Raw genomic sequence first — 19,365 nt, 5'->3', positions numbered from 1 at the left:
TTGATTGGCATCTTCTTTCGTTTGCGCTCCTATGTTAGCTTGCTGTTGATCTTTCTCAAGTCTTCCAATTGTGCCTTTGCCTCCTCATATGAGATACCAATATCATGGATAGTGTCCTGCATTGAAATAATTTGATTGTTTTGTTAAATTACAGTGTCATTTAGTTGTACCACTTGTCCTATGAGCTGTTGTATATGAAGTTGATGTGCAGTGATCACATCATGGCAATTTTTTATGGTTGCTTGGCAAGTTGTAAATACTTTGAATGCCTGCTCATTGAGCTGCCTAGTATAACCAAGTAACCCATTTTCACCCTCGCACACATACTTCAGCAAATTTGTGATTCCTGAGAAAGTTGGAGGTCTATTGTTTAAGGGGTCAATTGGGTAGATTCCCCCATCAACCCACAAATCCACATGTTTCAATCCCATTTGCTTGTAACTCTGCAAAACCTAAGGGTTGACACTGGTACGCTAGGTTCTTTTGAATAATGGGGCATATTCAATCTCTACCTCAATATGCAACTCCTTCTTTCATGTATTCATTTTACTATTAACATAAACGGGGAGCCTACTTGGTTGTCACAAGAGGTAGAGTGGAGATACACAGAGAGGCACACAAAGGTGCCAAGGGAAAGGAAGGGCTAAGTAATTCACTTTGTTAATGAAGGTTGCATAAACACAAAGATGAGGTCACAATAGAGCCATGAGAGAGTATAGATATGGGGGGAAATAGCTCAAAGGGTAGGGATGTCCAAGACTTTTCGTGTTTTAGATATTTATATTTTGCCTCCAAAAACATCTCTAAAAAACACGAAATTTGACTAGTTGGTTTGTTTTTTGACCAAAATCTAGGATATAAAAAATCCCCAAAATATCTTTTCATTTTCCTTGTTCTCGATTAAAAAATCAATTACCTCGTATCTACTAATCATTTTGCATTGAAAACGAAGCGCCACACTCCTGTAACTAACTCCTTTTTTAGTATAAAATTTGGTTGAAAAAGACTTCTTGAATGAGGAGAGAGAAGGAATCTGAGTATATCTTTGTAGATAATATAAAAAAGGCAAAACGAGATTGCAAAAGTGGAGAGAGAGGAGGATTATTTTACTATTCTTCTCTCCACTTTTCCTTGTTTTAAGGAGGAGAGAGGGGGGACTAAAAGGCCCATTTATGAGTTTATTTTTTTCCTAATGAATAGAACAACGAAAATTAAGGTCTTGAAAAAAGGACTCTGTAAATAACGGGTGATCAGTAATAAAGCTCAATAACTGAGATTGTAGAGGATGGATATCAGATTTATGAAAAACAATTCTGAGTCGACGAGGCTCCAAAGCAACATCCTCCAAAGGTAGATGTCAAGCATGTCCCTTACACCAAGATATATAGCATGTTATTCCTATTGAAATTGACAGTGCTAACAAAAACTGTAAGTAAGAATTGAAAATACAGCAAAGATGCACAGTCAAAGTTGAGAGTGAAGGACAAGTGTAAAATTTTAATTCATATTTTAAGGGCGCATACAATAGTTTGCACTAGGACATAGTCATATGTCCAATGCACGAGGACAACACTATGCCAAAAAAGATAACGTTGCAAACTGTATTCATTCCATTGGAACGAATGCATCCTTCACTGCTTGAAGATTTCTTGCTTATGATAATGCTTCAAACTATCTGCTAGCAGGAGCTCAACTGAGTGCACATACATTACTACATGTAAGATCACATCCCCCACATAAACATTCAAGTCCTCCTCATCTGGAATTTGCAAATGGCCTATAAGAGGGGGCTTATTTTAATTGCAATTTAATGTGTCTGTAATGCGCATGCACGTGCACTTGTGAATTAATTTTTAGAAAATTAAGTGGGTTGTTGTGCCAAAGTGCTCGTGCAATGGTGGGGTTCCTTTTACAATTAACATCCGGTTCATTTTATTTACAATGTTATGATGTGCATTCTGTTAATTTGGTGTGTGCAACAGTCAGTTGATTCTTATTATAAGAAAATATGTGGTAGGGTGCAACGTGAGAGAGGGTAAAAGAGAAAAAACCTAGCAACGTGTGGGGCTGTACCACGTTCTCAAAAAAGGAAAGGCGCAATCCACAAATGTTCCACACAACGGACAAAAGGTCAACTAAAACTAGTCGCCCTAACGTACAGAATAACCAAAAAACAACTAACACATTGACCAAAAAGAATAAAACAAATGATAATCATTATCGAAACAAAATAAAACAATGGATATGTTGGGATTTTGTTTTGGTTGGTTTTTATTGTTATGGTTTTGTTGTTTGTTTGTTTTTTCTTTTTTGTTTGTTTTTATTTAAAGGACAAAAATGTGTAAAATAAAATATAGGGCAATATGGTGGTTCAATTTGATGCGTATTGAAATGACAAATCAAATGAGAAAATATGCCGCGGTTGAAATATCAATGTGTGGAAAGTTTGTGGTTTTGTTTTGTTTTGTTTTTGTTTTTATAGTGTGTTTTGGTTTTTTTTTAAACATAATGTAAAAATGAGATTTCAGCAATCAAACATGGTCATCAAGTACCAATAAGGTAATCAAATTTAATTCACATTTTTTAGCTCATTGTTGAGATTTAAAATGAATTTTTCATGAATGGCAAAAGGTAGTTGGAGAATTTGTCAACCCAAAATTCTTCCTTATATGGCAAAAGGTAGTTGGAGAATTTGTCAACCCAAATGGCATAAATACATCTTCATCTCATCACCCTCTCTCATCCTAATTTGATGATACCTTGATCTCAATTCTATCTTAGCAAGATTAATTAGTCCCCCTTAAGCTCATCCAACAAGTCACCAACTTGTGGGATAGAATACTTATTCTTGATGGTAAACTTATCTCGAGGGATTCACTATATATATATATATATATATATTCTCAAGGATCCGCACTTCGGTGAAGAGATCTCTTGCCTATGAGGGAGAACAGCAAGATCTTGAGACTGCTTATCAAGGCTGAGGAGATTCACCGATCAAATTTATCACATAGCTTATCGAAGGATTTAATCGACCCTCCTGGAAGGCTCCAGCACCATTTCCTAGCTTCTCCCTTCAGGGTGCTAGAAAATACAAGCATCCGATGAATATCATTGAACCCACTTACAAGGCAAGTTAGGCCCTATTCTTTTAAGTGCACAATTGGATCCTCCTTTACCAACCTGTGAAACATTGGGAGATCCCTATATATATATATATATATATATATATATATATAATTTATGTTCATAGCCTATCTATAAATATCCTAATTTGTGAATTTTCTTTGAATAAAATGCAACCCTTTTTTATTCAATCTATAAGTAACCCTTTATTTGACACCCTTCTGTATGTAAAATTGTATAAAAATAGTATTTTAAAGCCCCCTTATTTTGAGCTCACGTTATACATACATATATTCATGAATGACACTCCCCCCTCGAGAATCTTATTCAAATCCCTATAGTCTATACACATACAGAAAGTACCATCCTTCTTCTTGACCAATAACACCAAAGTGGTGTATGGTGAATGAACTAGGTTCGATTAACAACATCTCCAATAGGTCTTTGATTTGTTTGGCTACTTCTTCCCTTTCACACTTTGAAAGCATGTAAGAAGGTTTGTTGGCAATCTTTGAGTTAAGATCTAGATCAATAGGATGATCTACTCCTCTTTTCCTTGTACTCCTCAAATAGAGCATATTCATTGTACTCCTCCAATAGAGCTTTAGGAGCTACATCCCTTGTTGAATTTATGGGCTAATCTATCATTTCCTTGTTGTGATGCAACATAGATTTGAGACAACTTCTTAAACTCTTTCTTGAGTTTATTTATTATAATAAGCTAAAAACATGATTTACTTTGCAATTTGTCCATCACCAAAAAACTCCATGTATGTTTAAGAGACGTCCATGGTTATCTTGGTGCCTAATTGCTTCAGTCAATCACAACTTAAGATAACATCAATGGTATCCATTTCTAGAGCTTTGAAGTTTACTGACATTTCATAATTTTCAACCAAGTATAGGTGAACCTTTGAGTACATTTGGATGCTAATCTCTTCATCCCCATTGGCCACTTAAAGCTTTATTAGTTGTTTGCAAATCCGTAGAAAATACTTCAATTGATCCATGGCTAATTTATTTATGAAATTGTGTACTATTTGTTCGCTAGAATGAAAACATTCTTTCCTTGGATGCTCCCTTAGATTCAAAGTGTACTTAGGCTCCTAGAACCTATCCATGCATCCATTGAGATAGAGTAAACAAAAGTGACAACATCCAAATACTCATTTTCTCTTGGATCAAAAGGTATTACCCCCCCCCCCCCCCCCAATTCAAAGGGAAAGCCATCTCAGGGATCATACATTAGGGCCAAAAAATGTTTCAAAAATGATATTTGTAGAAAATGATTAACTTGCTAATTAGAAGAGGTTTTAGAGTAGTAGACCCTCCACATTTTGTTGTTCCACATTTGGTTGTTCAAATGTGCTTGATAAGAGAATATACGGTTCATTAAAGAGGTTGGTTATTAAATGTCTCCATTCTTTAATCCATGTTAGGAGTCACCTTTTAAGTCGTTTTTCTCTTGGAAATTACAAATTTTTGTATAGCTGAAATTTTCCTACCAAAACACATTCTTTCTTTCTTCCAAGTTCATTTCTTGCACTATTCTCTTTTGTGCACTTTCTTTTCTTCTTCTCTGTGATATTATCACCTAGTTGATTCTATTCTACTAAAATGTCTAACAATACATCTTCAAGTAACATAAGCACAAGTGCATGCAAATATAAACTTACTCTTCAAATAGATCTAGTTTATTCATCTTGGAGAAGTATATATCATCCAACATTGTTGGACAAGGATGAGGCTAACAAGTTATGAGACTGGAAGGAAAGAATCATATAAATTTGTGGGTGGATGAAAATATTTATCCAAAAGACCCTTCAATAGGTAAGCCTCTTCCCTTTTGTAATATTCATGACTTTGTAACATATGTTGAAGATGGTTATGATGGAATACTTGGGTATTGCATGTGATTACATTCTACATTTTCCAAATACACAAGATAGATACTTGAAATGAGAGAAGCATTAATAATTGCACAAACAATTATTTCTAGGTAATGGACAAGGCTGACATTCTAAAGAATGTTAACAAGTCCTTACAAGAAAAAGTATTACATAAAAATATAATTGACTTGTGTAAATAGGTTTTTTTTTTTAATTGAATCTTGTAAAGAGATTTGTCTCCTATACGCATTTATATCGAAGAGAACAATGAGAAAATCAAGCTTTTAAAAGAAACTATGAATAAAAAATATATTTAAAGGATTCTTCGATCACTGAGAAAATATATATTTGAGAGGTTGAACTCTGAAAGAGTTAGTAAAATACTTGAAGGGACTATAAAACCAAATAAAGATGTCATATGATAAGTGCATTTGGTTTGTCTCGACCTCTTGTAGTTTTAGTTGCTAAGACATCCATGAATAGGAGAATTTCAAATACATTTGGGGAGTATATTCATATTGAAGGGCCTATGCCCTACAAAAAATAGAAAACAGAAGCTGTCTTTGGATACAACACATTTAATAATATTTGGGTTGAACTTAAAAGAGTACAAATTGTAACAGTCCATATATATAAATTTATTGTACAAAAATGTTGTGGTATTTTAAATATTTGTGCTAAAGCTGGATGAAGCAAAGATTCAAAAAGGACAAAAGATTGAAAGAGTTAGCATTTGTATCATGAATAGAGCAGTGGAATACAATAATAACAAGGGACACAAACAACAACCTAAGATTAAATTCAAGATGGACATCTAGCATATTGATGTAGCTAAAGTACCAATTGAAAGTTCGATCAAACCTTGAAATGGTTGTTCTTCTCACAAACATGTATTCTTAATATTATTAAGTCTTAAGATAAAGGAGAAACATTAATAGTGGATGGGGTTGGTAGTTTCAATGTAGAATGGCATATCAATGCTAACTTAAATACTATCAAATGTATGCTTGGGATATGCCATGGGACCAATGCAAAATACCCTTGTATATACTACATGGAAAGCATGGAGTCCAAAGATTTGACTAGTCAAAAGACTCCCAACTAGAAAATTTGTAGATTTAAGAAAAGACAAAAATAAAATGGACATATGGGATCATTTTTTTCAATATCTCTTAGGAATATTCATATTTGTACTTTGCACCTTGACTATGCATATCGGATAAGCTTCTCAGATTGCATCTTGACTATGCATATTCAATTATGTCAAAATCCTTGTCAGATGAGTGCATTGATAAATGTAAGGCATTACTCTCAAGAATGGGGTTTCATGGGAAACAAGTTCACTTGAAAAAGGATCCAATAGCTTCAAGAAAAACAAGAGATGTCCTAGCAGATGCCTCTATGAGAGGTGCAAAGGCCAAAAGATTTCTTAGAAATCACAATGGAAAACAAGTAAACATGGTATGGGAGTGTTGGAGAGAGTTCTATGAGATTATGACAACTGTGACCAGTACACCCTGAGTTACGACAAATGAAGATTTGAAGACATCTCAATATATTTCTGAGTACTTAGGTAACTACATAAATCCAGGTATTTAGAAGAGTAAAGATCTTAAATTACAAATCTTATTGAGGCCATAAAGAAAGCATGGGGAGAAAATGATATTACTTTCTATTTGGTAAGATAGAGAAAGATTCAATCCTTGCATTTTTGAAATAAAAGATCAAATTATCTAATCTAACTCTTGCTTCTTATATGATACATCACATTCTTCTAATCCATGGGCCTTATTGTGTGGAAGAACAGGGGCCTTTGGAAACTTACAGTAGCCAAGGAAGGAAAAAATCACACTATCAAGGATGTACATGTTACTTTCACAACACGACATGGTGGAGGAGTAACAAAAAGCAATGCTCTTGAGGAGTTATTCAATTCGTTTTTTCAAAGGTAGCTTTAAAGACTAAATAATATAACAAATGTTTATGAAATTAAATAGCCAAAGATACAAGGAGCTAGCTAGCTCCCAATAGCCTTTACATCCTCTTCCTCCTCATGCATCTTTCCTCTATAATGTAAAAGTTTTCTCCTCTTATAGCCAACTATGGATTTGATATTGGTTTGTTGTGCTACTAGAGCATAAGAGGAGAATTCTAGAAAGTATCCAACTTTGAAGGCAAAGAAGCCAAGAGTGTAACCAAAAATTTGAATGGCCATTGTCTTTTCTAGAAACATTACTTTATGGGCATTCTATTGTAATCCTAAGTAGCCAAGAAGCCTTGTAAGAGCTTTTATACAAAGAATCGGCCATGAGGCATCATCTAAGAGAGTGTTATGTAAAATCAAAAGAATACAAGGATCAATTCTAGAATGGTAATGTCCAAGTGCAACATCCTTGACAAAGCCACCACTACTTCTTGATCATTTGCCTCTTCCCAAGAAATTGTCCTCATTTGTAATCTCCAACTATAGAAAAAGAATACAAGATGAAAACGAGATGTAAGAAAGAATATGATTTTAAAAATGTAAAATATTTATGGATACTCTAAAAAAGAAATAAAGTATTACTATTTGATTTTCATCATTCTCTAGTTTGCTTGGATTCCATAAGTTACTTGATGATGTTTTCTTGATATCTTTGATTTTCTTTACATACTTCGACTCTTCTCTCCCAAAATTGGAAATTCCAAGTCTTTCTTGAGGCTCATTAAAATCCTTATCATCAGCAATCTATAATTCTTTCTCAGCACCTTTTGCTTTGGTCAAATACATAGATAAGTTTTTGGATGTATCAACGACCTTGTCATAAGACATTTGTGTATCTAGTAAAAGAAATTCATATTTTGACTCATATTCAACATTAATAATGCCATCTGTATTTAGAAAAGATTTTGCAATAACTATCAAACAATAGTCCTCTCCTAGATTGAATAGCCTTTAGATATTAGATAATAGCAAGTACTCCTTGTCTTTGATTGGAAAGGTCGACAAAGAGGGTATAAATAATCTTGAAGATGACTAAGATACTTTAGGAACCTCAGTGGTTCTTTCTTCAATAATAGTCTTGGCCTTTAAAAATGAGCAACATCTAGATTTTTTGCAATGAGCAACAAATGCCTCCATTTGAGAGTCAACATGGTCCTCCACATCCTTGTCATCCTCCATCTCCTTAAGCATACAATAACTAGATGATTTTACTCTCTTCAATTGCTACTCATCAGATCTAATTGGGTACTTAACAAAAGCATACACAATGAATACAACAGCAGACTTCAACATAAGCCTACATTTCCTTTGGTGGAGAGAATACATGATATCTAACCCATAAAATTTTTCCAAGGAATGCCTTGTGTTGAGAATAGCAAATGATGCTTGTCCATAAAGGCCAGATGTATGTCCATAGAGGCTAGATGTATGCCCTGAAGAGGCTAGAAGATAGACAAATTATGTATGCTCTAGGAAGAGATGTTCAGAATCCCATATGCACATTGAGGAGAGTGGTACTACCCAAAAAGCTATAAAGGCATGTACTTGGTTGACACTCATAACAAGGAATAGTACTATCAATTTGCATCATTGTCAGTGTCATTATTCATTTTACACAAGAATGTGTTTATGAGTCCAAGTTTATCTATCTTGGAACCTAATTCACTTGTGTAACAGTTAGTCTATCTAAGTCTATGTCATCATGAGTTGTATATTCATTTTTCATCCCCCATAGCTCCTGCCATGCTCTAGATCCGCACTTTTGACATGGTATTAGAGCCCAGTCAGGCATGACACTACTCCTCCAGCTCCATTTCACTCTCATCTTAGCTTTGCTTGACCTCAATCTAGCTCAGGTTTAATGTATGTTATCATTTCTTCACTTAAACTTCAACACTCACTATTTCTGCCATAGCCAGATGCACCTTGACACCTTGGAGCTCTTGTATCTCCTTCTACAGGCCACATCTTTGAGTGCCTTCTCCTGTAGACTTCTTCTTGACTTCAAGACACTTCACCCTATCATGAAAATTGTGCACATTAGGCACTCCTTAGCCTGGCATTATCATTTTTTGAGCTCGCTGCCTGTTTTTTATCAGTGGCTAGTCGTAAGGCCCGTTCTCTCTCTCTGTAGCGCAAATGGTCTTGTGAGCTTAGGGAATTTGAATTCCTATGTTCAAACTCCCTCCCACTCAGAGTAATCACTGGATAGTCACTTCTGTGCACTGCTATGATAGAAAAATTAGATGGGCCTATTTAACCTTAACAGAAGCCATAGCCTTTCAAGCTCACAAACTCACTTCATTTTCTCTCTTCTAACACTCAAACCAACCTATTTCCACTCTGATTTAGTGACTTACTCAGTGATAAACATCAAGGAGAAGACATTTGTGGAGTGTTTGGAAGACTTGGAATATTCAATCAAATATCATTATCAAACTCAAGCATAGTATCTCTTGATACACCGTTGTGTGCTTTCACACTACCTCCTCATGTCCTTTGACATATTTAAGAATCAACTCATTATTGGTCTGATCTCACTTACTTGATGTGATGTGAATGACAAACAAGAAGCTCTATGTGGATACACCTCATGAAGAGTAACATGACTTGTGTTGCTTATCTACAATAATAGAATATTTTTGTGATCTACTTGTAGAAAGACAAGGAGCTACCTATATCCAAATGCCATCAATATTTCCATTTTTAGAACTACCTATCACCTTGGAGAAAGTGCAAGATTTTGAAGATGTTTCTGATGCCTCAAAGATGATGATACATTTGCTAGAGGGGGAAATGGATATGAAGATTGATACAAAGGCTGATGCAAGCAAATTAAGCAAAGTCCATGGAGAAGTGGACTAGGAGGACCTAGAAGAAGAGGACAAGAAGAGCAAAGTCAAGGTCAAAGAAGCTGCAAGCAAAGTAAAGAGTGACAAAGCAAGCAAAATGAAGGACAAGATATTGTATGATCTCAGAAGAAAATCCAATGTAATGTCAAGCCATAAGTCAATCCCAAAAGCTATGTATCACAAGATTTATGTAATAGTTCAATGAGTCATGTCAAGTCACAACAATGTACCCATTTCAAACTCATTGAGAAAGGAGACCAAAAGGACCTCACAAAGAATGCTAGAGCACAAGATAATGAAGAATAAGTCGAAGATGAAGAAGATACTTTCTGCTGCTGACAACAACGAATTTCCCATAGTGGATCTCCCTTAGTGGATCTTGTTTCCCATAGTGAATGTAAAAACCCTACCAAGATGTAAAGTTTCAAGCCTTAACTTGACTAGGCTGCCAAAGAGCTAGTCTCCTAGTCCATGTTCACATGCAGGGGGGGCAAAAGCCAGCAAGGGTAGAGACTCATCATTTGAGGGGGGGTGTTGAGAATAGCAAATGATGCTTGACCATAAAGGCCATATGTATGTCCATAGAGGCTAGATGTATCCCCTGAAGAGGCTAGAAGATAGACAAATTATGTATGCTCTAGGAAGAGATGTTCAGAATCCCATATGCATAGTGAGGAGCAAAGATAATATGTACTCCATTGCCTCCATATTTAAAATCTAATATTGATAATTATCTCAAATCTAATGTGAAATGGTTGAAATGGCCAAGGTTCCTTATGCACTAGATATGGTAGCTTCATGAATGCCATGATTACTACCTACTTAGACATTGCATTTGTAGTGGGAGATGTGAGTAGATTCGTGTCAAATCCTAGCAAGAAACATTGGAAAGCAATGAAAGGCATCTTGAGGTACTTGACTAATATAAGAGATATGTGCATATGCTTTGGAGGAGTAGTATTGGTATACTTGGGTCCACATATGTAAACTATGCAAAAAATGTGGACAAACGAAAGTCAAAACCACATGATATGTATTTACCTTATATAGTGGTGCAATCTCATGGATGTCTTGTTGACAAAAAAGTGTGGCATGATCTACCACACTAAGACAAAGTATGTAGCAACCACAAAGACATGCAAAGAAACTATATACTTATCTAGTGAAAGATTTGAGCCTTGGAGAAGACATATCATTGTTACAAAGTTTTAGTTGACATGCCATTATCATTAGGGGAGATTTGGACTCAAGTTTGGGTCGTGTAATAAATTCCACCTTAGCATTGAGAGAGGTAATTCAAAAATTATTAAAATTAATATAAATTCTATTTTAATTTGAAAAAATATTCTCTTCAAAGTACATAAAGTATTATGAATCTTTTAAGTTCTGAAATATCCTTAATTAAGAGTCTAAAGGTCATAGTACTCAGAATTTGATAGCTTGTATCTAGATCATTTTGAAATAATGGCACACTTCCTTTTCATCAAGACTTGGGCCAAAATATTGTGCCAAGGCTTGAGCTATATTTTGACATGCTACATTTTGACACATTCTCATTTGAGGTATTCTCATCTCTTACAAGCAACTTCAAAAGACACAAGAGAAGCTTGTAAGGATAGATTATGTTGAATCAATATCATGGAGGGAGATGGACCAGGTGTAATCATCATCAAGGAGGTACAAGAGAGTATATATAGATGTTTGAGGAGATGGTCAAATCTATATCAAAGAGGCATAGGTGAGTTGTACATTATATTCACAATGAGCTTGATCATGATTATAAATCCTTAAGTAAGAAAAATAAACCTTATCTTTCATCTACTTCTTCTAAAGAAAATTAGGGCTTTGTAACATAACAAAAAGCTTTAAGATTAGCAAGATATGAAGTTGCAATAGGGTGGTATAAAGAAGTGGATACATGTAATGAAGGAAGAAATTTTCTAAACATCTCTTTGTGCTCATTATTTTTGTATCTCAAATAATTTTTCTTTTCTTTATTGAAGGCAACCATAGATTTTTTTAATCAAATTTATCTGTTCAAGAAAAAAAATTCAAATCCACATATCATAATGTTAGTGAATCTGTCAAAGTAACAAATCCTTTGCTATAGAAATCTTATTTATTCGAGTTTTTCTTGTACAAAGGGTTTAATTATATCAAATAAAGAGTGTTATACACTTAATTAGTTTAAGCTTAGGTTTCAAGGTGCTTCAATTCCCTCAGCTTCTAAAAGAATATAATAAGATATGAATTTGATCAACTCAAAGGATGGATAAACCATGGTATCAAGCTCATTTTAATCATTTAACTATAGTGGAGAAAGCTAATATTCTAAAGGACTTATATTGATGAACATATAGAGAGCTTGTTTTACATAGCTAACCCAAAATAAAGTAATGTAGCATTTAAAGAGACAAGCAATGAGGAAATGATAGCACAAATCTAATGTAGTAATTCAACATCCTTGATATTTTGTGCAAATGCAATATTTCTACTTAAACTTTCCTTTTATTTGTCAATTCCATGTCCATTAATCACAATACAACTAAATGTACCAAACTCATCTAAAGTTCCTATAAGCTTTATGGATACTAAAACATTTACAATTAATTATACTATGGATACCAAAATCACAATACAATTCAGTATACCAAAATATTTCGATTCTTCTCAAGTACAAGCAAATCATTACTCCAATGTTGAAATACTCTGTTATTTTCATATGAGAAATATTCAATTCACACTAGATCATTTCAAATTCTGTCTAAGTGAAAAGGTTAATCTCATAATAAGATACATCACAATAATTCTATTAAGGCACTTGTATTAGAATAAAACTTGATATCTTTTACATTGGAATCTATCAAAAGTTACCATTCTATACAAAGACACCTATGAATGGCCATGGTATTGTACCACTTGATACAATAAATGGAAAAGCCTCCCATAATATTAAGATAATATCATCTATATTAATAAGATCCATCTACAAATACAAATGGATAATCATATATCAATCACCAAGATAATGCAACATCATCACACAAGAAGGGGGGGGCATCAATGTGGTCTTAAGGGTCCCCCCTCCTAATGGCCCCAACGCCCCCCTTGCATTGTGTTAGAATAGGGCCAATGTAATGTGAGGGGGAGGGGTTCCTCAATAGTCTTAGGACCCCCTCATGTTATGCTGACCTAAGGCAAACACAATGTGAGAGAGGGACCAAGGATAGTGTTTGGAAAGGCTTTGCCGCATTGTGCTAGTCACCATGGATACTTTCCTAACTCCTTTGCAATTCAATTTGCTAATGTCCATTGTACATGTTTTTTGACACTTAATAAAAGAAATAAGGAAGATACCCATGATACAAAGAAATAAGACAAATGTATCTAAGAGTAATGACACGACACCAAGGAGGCCTAGTACAACATGATAAGGGGCCCTCGAGGCCATGGAGGGGTTTTCCTCTCATGTTGTGCTAGCCCAAGGCCCCCTCACATTATGTTGGCATAGAGCTAGCATCGAGGCAGGGGGAGGGGGGATTCCCCTTGAGCCACACAATGCCAAGGGGGCCCTTAAGATTTTCAAGTCATTTCTCATTGCATTGTGTAGATCTAGGGGCCCGCACAACATGAGCGTGGATCTCCACACAATGTGAGGGGGAGTTGTCTATTGAGGATAAAGGCACCTGTGCCTAGCCGCTCGTGTATTACTACACTGATAATACCCACATCTGCATATTGTAGGCGACGGGCACTCATCACTGTCACCTTATTCTTTATTCTTTCAATGACATTTGAATAAAGGGAAGATCGGTCACACATTGTGACTATTGGAGTTCCCACATCTTGAGTCTCTCTCTCTTGCTCTCTTGCTCCATCTACCATAGCTCACACCTCTCTTTCTTCTACTAGCTCATGCTTCCATTTGGGCTTCTTCCTTCAACTGGTATCAGACCCTTCTTTTTCACGAGCTCGAGCTCAATATGGCATTACTTTAGCTCTCATTCAAGTTACCTACAGTAGGGTTTCACCATTGCCAACCATAGCTCCACCTCTTGAGGTTCATATTGCTATCTCATTGCTCTAGGACTTCTCAAGACCTATTGGGGCTATCTCAAGGCATTCTTGAGCCTAAATTGAGCTTATTTTGAGTATTCAACTCAATATACAGGGCTGGAAATACAAAAACTTTTTCCTAGCTATGGCCATTTTCAAGCACTTGTGATTGCTCAACCACTTCCTGGCATTGTTTACCACTCCTCACATCATTGACCATTAACATTGAGCATTGGTTTTGAGTCATTGACCTTCAGCTATTAATTGTGAAAACAGGGTAGCATGTTGTCATAAGACTGGGACAACCATATCTTCAATGTTTCGAGCTCGTATATGCTTTTCAAGATGCCTGTAAACCTATGTTTTATTGCCAAATGCTTAGGGAATCATATGCCATTGGTTTGAGATGCTATTAGACTGATTTGAGCACTCTTCTAGCTCAATTTTCTCATAGATTTCACTACTGTCATAACAGGACTAAATGTTATTTGTCTAGGAAATGTCATGCTCTTAGCTTATGTGATGCTCCCGAGATGCTCATTTGATATTAGACACTTGTGAAATGTTTGTCCAATGTATTGGAATGCTTTTGGACTAATTTGAGCCCATATTTGATTTTCGAGAGCATGCCCTTGAACCGCTTCTTGCTATCTGGTCTAGTCATTGCTTCCTTGAAGCATGACAGCTCACCATAGTTAGTAACCATGACATAATCTGCAGCATACTACACACCAGGAACAAACTTGTCAGGTAGCCTCAATGGTCGGGTCGACCTAGGAGCGAAGGCTCAGCATTTGCAAACTATGGAACTTGCACTTTCAGCTTGCTATCCTGAAATTTTAGCATGTTTTCCAGTCCCTATTGGTTGTCCTAACTGCATATTTTCTTACTGCAACTATGGATCATCTTGGGCAATACGTTGCTGGTCATTTCTAGCACCATTCCTTGCATTTTTAGAGTCATTTACAGTTGGTATACATTGTTGTCCACACTGGGCACAAATGACTATCTAAAAGGTACATCCTCCCTGAAAACAACCCTCATGACTTCCTCAATCTTCTCGGGCTGCTTATGCATGAGATCTTCACAAAAGATGATGCCATTGCTCCATCCTATCTTTCTTTTCTCAAGATTCCAAAGTCTATACACCATCTCACCCTCATCACCGTATCCTAAGAATATGCATTTATAGAACTTTGGTTCCAATTTGCTGTGTTCTTCTTTCCGTATGTGCACAAAAGCCTCACAACCAAACACTTGCAAATGAGCATATGAAGGTGGCTTGCTCGACCACTCTTTTTGAGGGATTCTCCCCCCCAAAGACCTGTTCAATGACACCTGTTAATCAGATGAACAGCTATCATAACAACCTCTACCCAAAAACCATGTGGTAATACAACATGAGGCAATATCGTACGGACCTTGTCCTATATAGTCCGATTCATGTGCTCTCTAAAACTCTATTCTAGGGTGGATTATGAGAGGCATTGAGCTCCCTCTTTATCCCCTTACTGTCACAAAATTCCTGAAAGTCCTTGGACACATACTCCCCGCCATTGTCACAGCAAAGACACTTAAATGTCTTATAAGTCTAATTCTCCACAAATGGCAAGAAATTTTCAAACCTATCAAGTACTTCGTCCTTGCTACAAATAGGGTAAACCCATACCTTCCGTGTAACATCATCGACAAATGTGACAAAGTATTTCTTTCTTCCTAGAGATAACCCTAGCATTTGACATGCATCTGAATGTACTAACTCTAGAGGCAAAGATTTCAATGAAAAAGACTTTTTATGAGATATGTGTGCATACTTACCATAAACACAATGATCACAGTGCTCAAAATCAGCATAATGAAGACAAGGCAAGTAACCCAAACAAGAAAGTACTTTCATTCATGTTTGACTCATGTGTCCCAACCGGCCATGCCACAAGGAAACACTTGGCTACTTGGTCATAGCAACAACATGGTAACACACACGAGATACATGGAGAGGATACAAAGTATCGCTCTTTGAGCCTATGGCAATAACCCTAGATCCTCTACAGATCTTCCATTTTCCATCGCCAAAGGTGGTATGAAATCCATCATCATCTAGCTATCGAGTACTAATCAAGCTCTTCTTGAGCTATGGTACATGCCTTACATTCCAGAAGAGTGAAGACAGATCCATGTTGAAATTGCAGCTACACACTATCAATGCCTGCAATGTCACATGCATAATTGTCCCCAAGATGGATAACACCATGTCGACCTCCTGTATAGTCAGTAAACCACTCACGGTGAGGGGTGTCATGAAAAGAGGCACCTGATTCCAAATTCCAAGTGTTCATATCATCATCTGTATCGGCTATCAAAGCATGTGCACTAAAACATGAAGGGACAAAGAGTACATCATTTCCACTATCGCTCTCATGGCTAACTACATTCACCTCTTCAATCTTTACACTGCTCTTCTTAGCAAGGGCTAACTCTCTTTCTTCTCTTCCTTGATATCATCCATCTTCTTACCCTTCCCTTTCTCTTTCTTCCATTTATAGCAAACACATTTGAAGTGACCCTTCTTGCCACAATGATGGCATTCAACATCCTTACCACATGATTTACTGCGTCCCTTGCTATCAGATTTGCCTTTCTATTGTGATATGCCTCTAGTATGCAAAGCACTGGAAGACTTACTGAATGCATTGTTCTGCTGATTCATTTCTTCCATGAGTAGAGGACTCTCCACATCAGCATACAAAAGCATAGCGTTAGAATTGCTCATAGTAGTCCTGAAGGTATCCCAACTCTCTGGCGCAGAGTGCAAAGCAAGAACATAGCTTTGAACTCATAATCAATATTGAACTTCAAAGTGGCAAGTTGGCTGAAAATGGAGTTAAACTCACTAAGGTGAGTAGACATTGTAATACCCTCTTTCATATGCAAATCCATGAGTTTCTTCACCCAGTAGACTTTTCTTGCATCACTCTTCTGGGCATACGATTCTTCTAATCGCTTCCAAATGTCATAAGCAAAATCCAACCCTTCAATGTTAAACAGCAAGGCATCAAAAATCGATAGCTCAATGGTTAAGCGTGCAAGCTCATTTAGCTCATTCCAGTCATCTTGCTCTATATCAAATGGTTTTCTTCCCTTTACTTTAATCGGATTTGCTTGTTTCTTTTGCAACAAGATATTATAGCACTGCTTTTGCCAAACTGCAAAGTTTTGTGCTCCTTCAAGCTTCTTGATATGCATAAGATGATTGTCACTGTTGCTACCCATAATTCAATGCCAAATAACTGTATGGCAATAAATGACAGCTAATGCCAAGCAATGGAAGCTCCAAAATCCACTCAGTAATATGTTAAGAATATCCCTAAGTATGTAGTAGCAAGAACATACATCAATTCATCACCCAAAATGCCTCAAAAGCATTCAATGACAGTAAACATACCAATTTCTTGACAAAAAAAGAGTGGAATCTTGAAATTCCTAACAATACATGTGGCTATCCTGCAATTTAAGAGTGCAATCTTGACATTTAGGAAAAATCTGTCCTGAAAATTCAGAACTAAAATAACCTCTCAAACTAACTGAGATTGAGCTCCAAAGATCATGCAAAGCTGCCCAAAACATCACCATGTTCTTGCATAGAAACATATCAAATTTCTAACAGTGAGGTATGTTGTCTTGAATATGCAAGAAGTTGTCTTGAATGTATCGCAATAGACCTGTAGGTAAAGCTGATCCAAAAATGAGCTTTAATCACTGCTGAAATGCATTCCGGAATCAAGTCTAAGCATGTAACATCAACCATAAGCATGAATACATGGTTTCGAATGCTTGAGACCAAGTTTAGAAGCAACACATAGTGCATACGCAGTCAAAATGTCATCCAACCCTGTTATTCTAGTAGTCAAATCTCTATCAAAACTAAGAAAAGTATGACTCTAATCACCCCAAAATGATCTCTAATCACGGACATAACATCTCCAAGTCATGTAGCACCAAAAGGGCATCAGATAGTCATCACATAAGTGAATCATAAGCATTATGCACTTAAGAAATAGTTGTTGCCCTGTTTCCAGACACAAATATGTCTGCAAAATGAGCCAAATCCTTACTGGGATTAGCTCAAAATGGCCTCAAGACAATGCCACATGGTTCCCAAAGCATCCAACATCAAGATACATCCAAATAGCTATCATATGAGCATCAATCTCAAGAGAGCAAGTGCTTCTATGTTTATTACATATCTGAATAGTGTGGATTTTAGACCTGAAGTATATTAATCCCAAGTGTAATACTACACTTCAATGCTCAATGCTAAGCATTAGATACAAAGTCTGGAGCACAACCATGATGCCAAATGAAGAGGAGCAGGTGTTGTAAGTCCTGAGCATGCTGAAAACCAAATCTACATATCCACACTGATGGAGATTGGAATGTTGGTCCAAGTGTTGGAGATGAAGGGGAGAGTCCCTAAGTGGCCAATGATGGCTGCCAACAAGCTCAAATGAAGAGGGAAGCTTCAAGCTTCAAGAAGAAGCTTCAAACCTTGATGCTCTACTTACAGGCTCTTCACAGTGAACTCTTCTTCAACTTCAAGCTCTTGCACCTGAAGAAATGCCAAGCTCCTCATTGCCTGAACCAAGCTCTGATACCACTTTGTTGAGTTAGCTGCAATGGAGCTTGTGTGTAGAGATGCAGGGTTAGAGAGAGAAGAGACAAAGATACATGATTTGTGGTAATGAAGAGTACCTCGATAATGTTTTAGATAGGTATATGTACTATGTACAGCTTGGCCCCCTATGGGTGGACATGGGCACTACCCTTTATCCCAACATCACAAAGTACTTTGTCACATTCATTGATGATTACTCACATAAGGTCTGGGCATACCCCATAAAGTTGAAATTTGATGGTTTGGCTATCTTTTAGCATTAGCTTGCATTGGTTGAGAACCAGTCTAAGTATAGGCTCAAATGTCTACTTTTAGATAATGGGGGTGAGTGTATCTCTAAAGCCTTTGAGCAATTTTACAATAAGAGGGGTATTTAGTGTTAGTTGACCGCCCTGTACAACCCACCCCAGAATGGTATGGCGGAGTGTATGAATAAGACAATATAGAAAAGGATCCATAGTATGCTTAGCCAGGCAGGCTTACCACAGCAAATTTGGGATGAGGCAGTGATACTGTCATACACTTGATCAATCTATCTCCTTGCATTACTATTAACTTTCATGTTGCAGAGGAGGTGTGGTTTGGAAAACCTCCCTCATATGCTCATCTGTGTGTCTTTGGTTGTGAGGCTTTCTACCATGTACCCAAGGATAAGCGCACAAACTTGGATCGTAAGTCTATGAATTGCATCTTTCTTGGTTATGGGAATGCATGTGAGATGGGCTATTGTCTATGGGATCCACTAGCTTGAAAAGTCATCCACAACCATGATGTAGTTTTCCATGA

Source organism: Lygodium microphyllum, chromosome 17 (assembly GCF_053477565.2).
Source record: "Lygodium microphyllum isolate KBCC chromosome 17, Lygodium_microphyllum_v1.1.10, whole genome shotgun sequence".
Lineage (NCBI taxonomy): Eukaryota > Viridiplantae > Streptophyta > Polypodiopsida > Schizaeales > Lygodiaceae > Lygodium > Lygodium microphyllum.
This window is presented reverse-complemented; position numbering follows the sequence as displayed.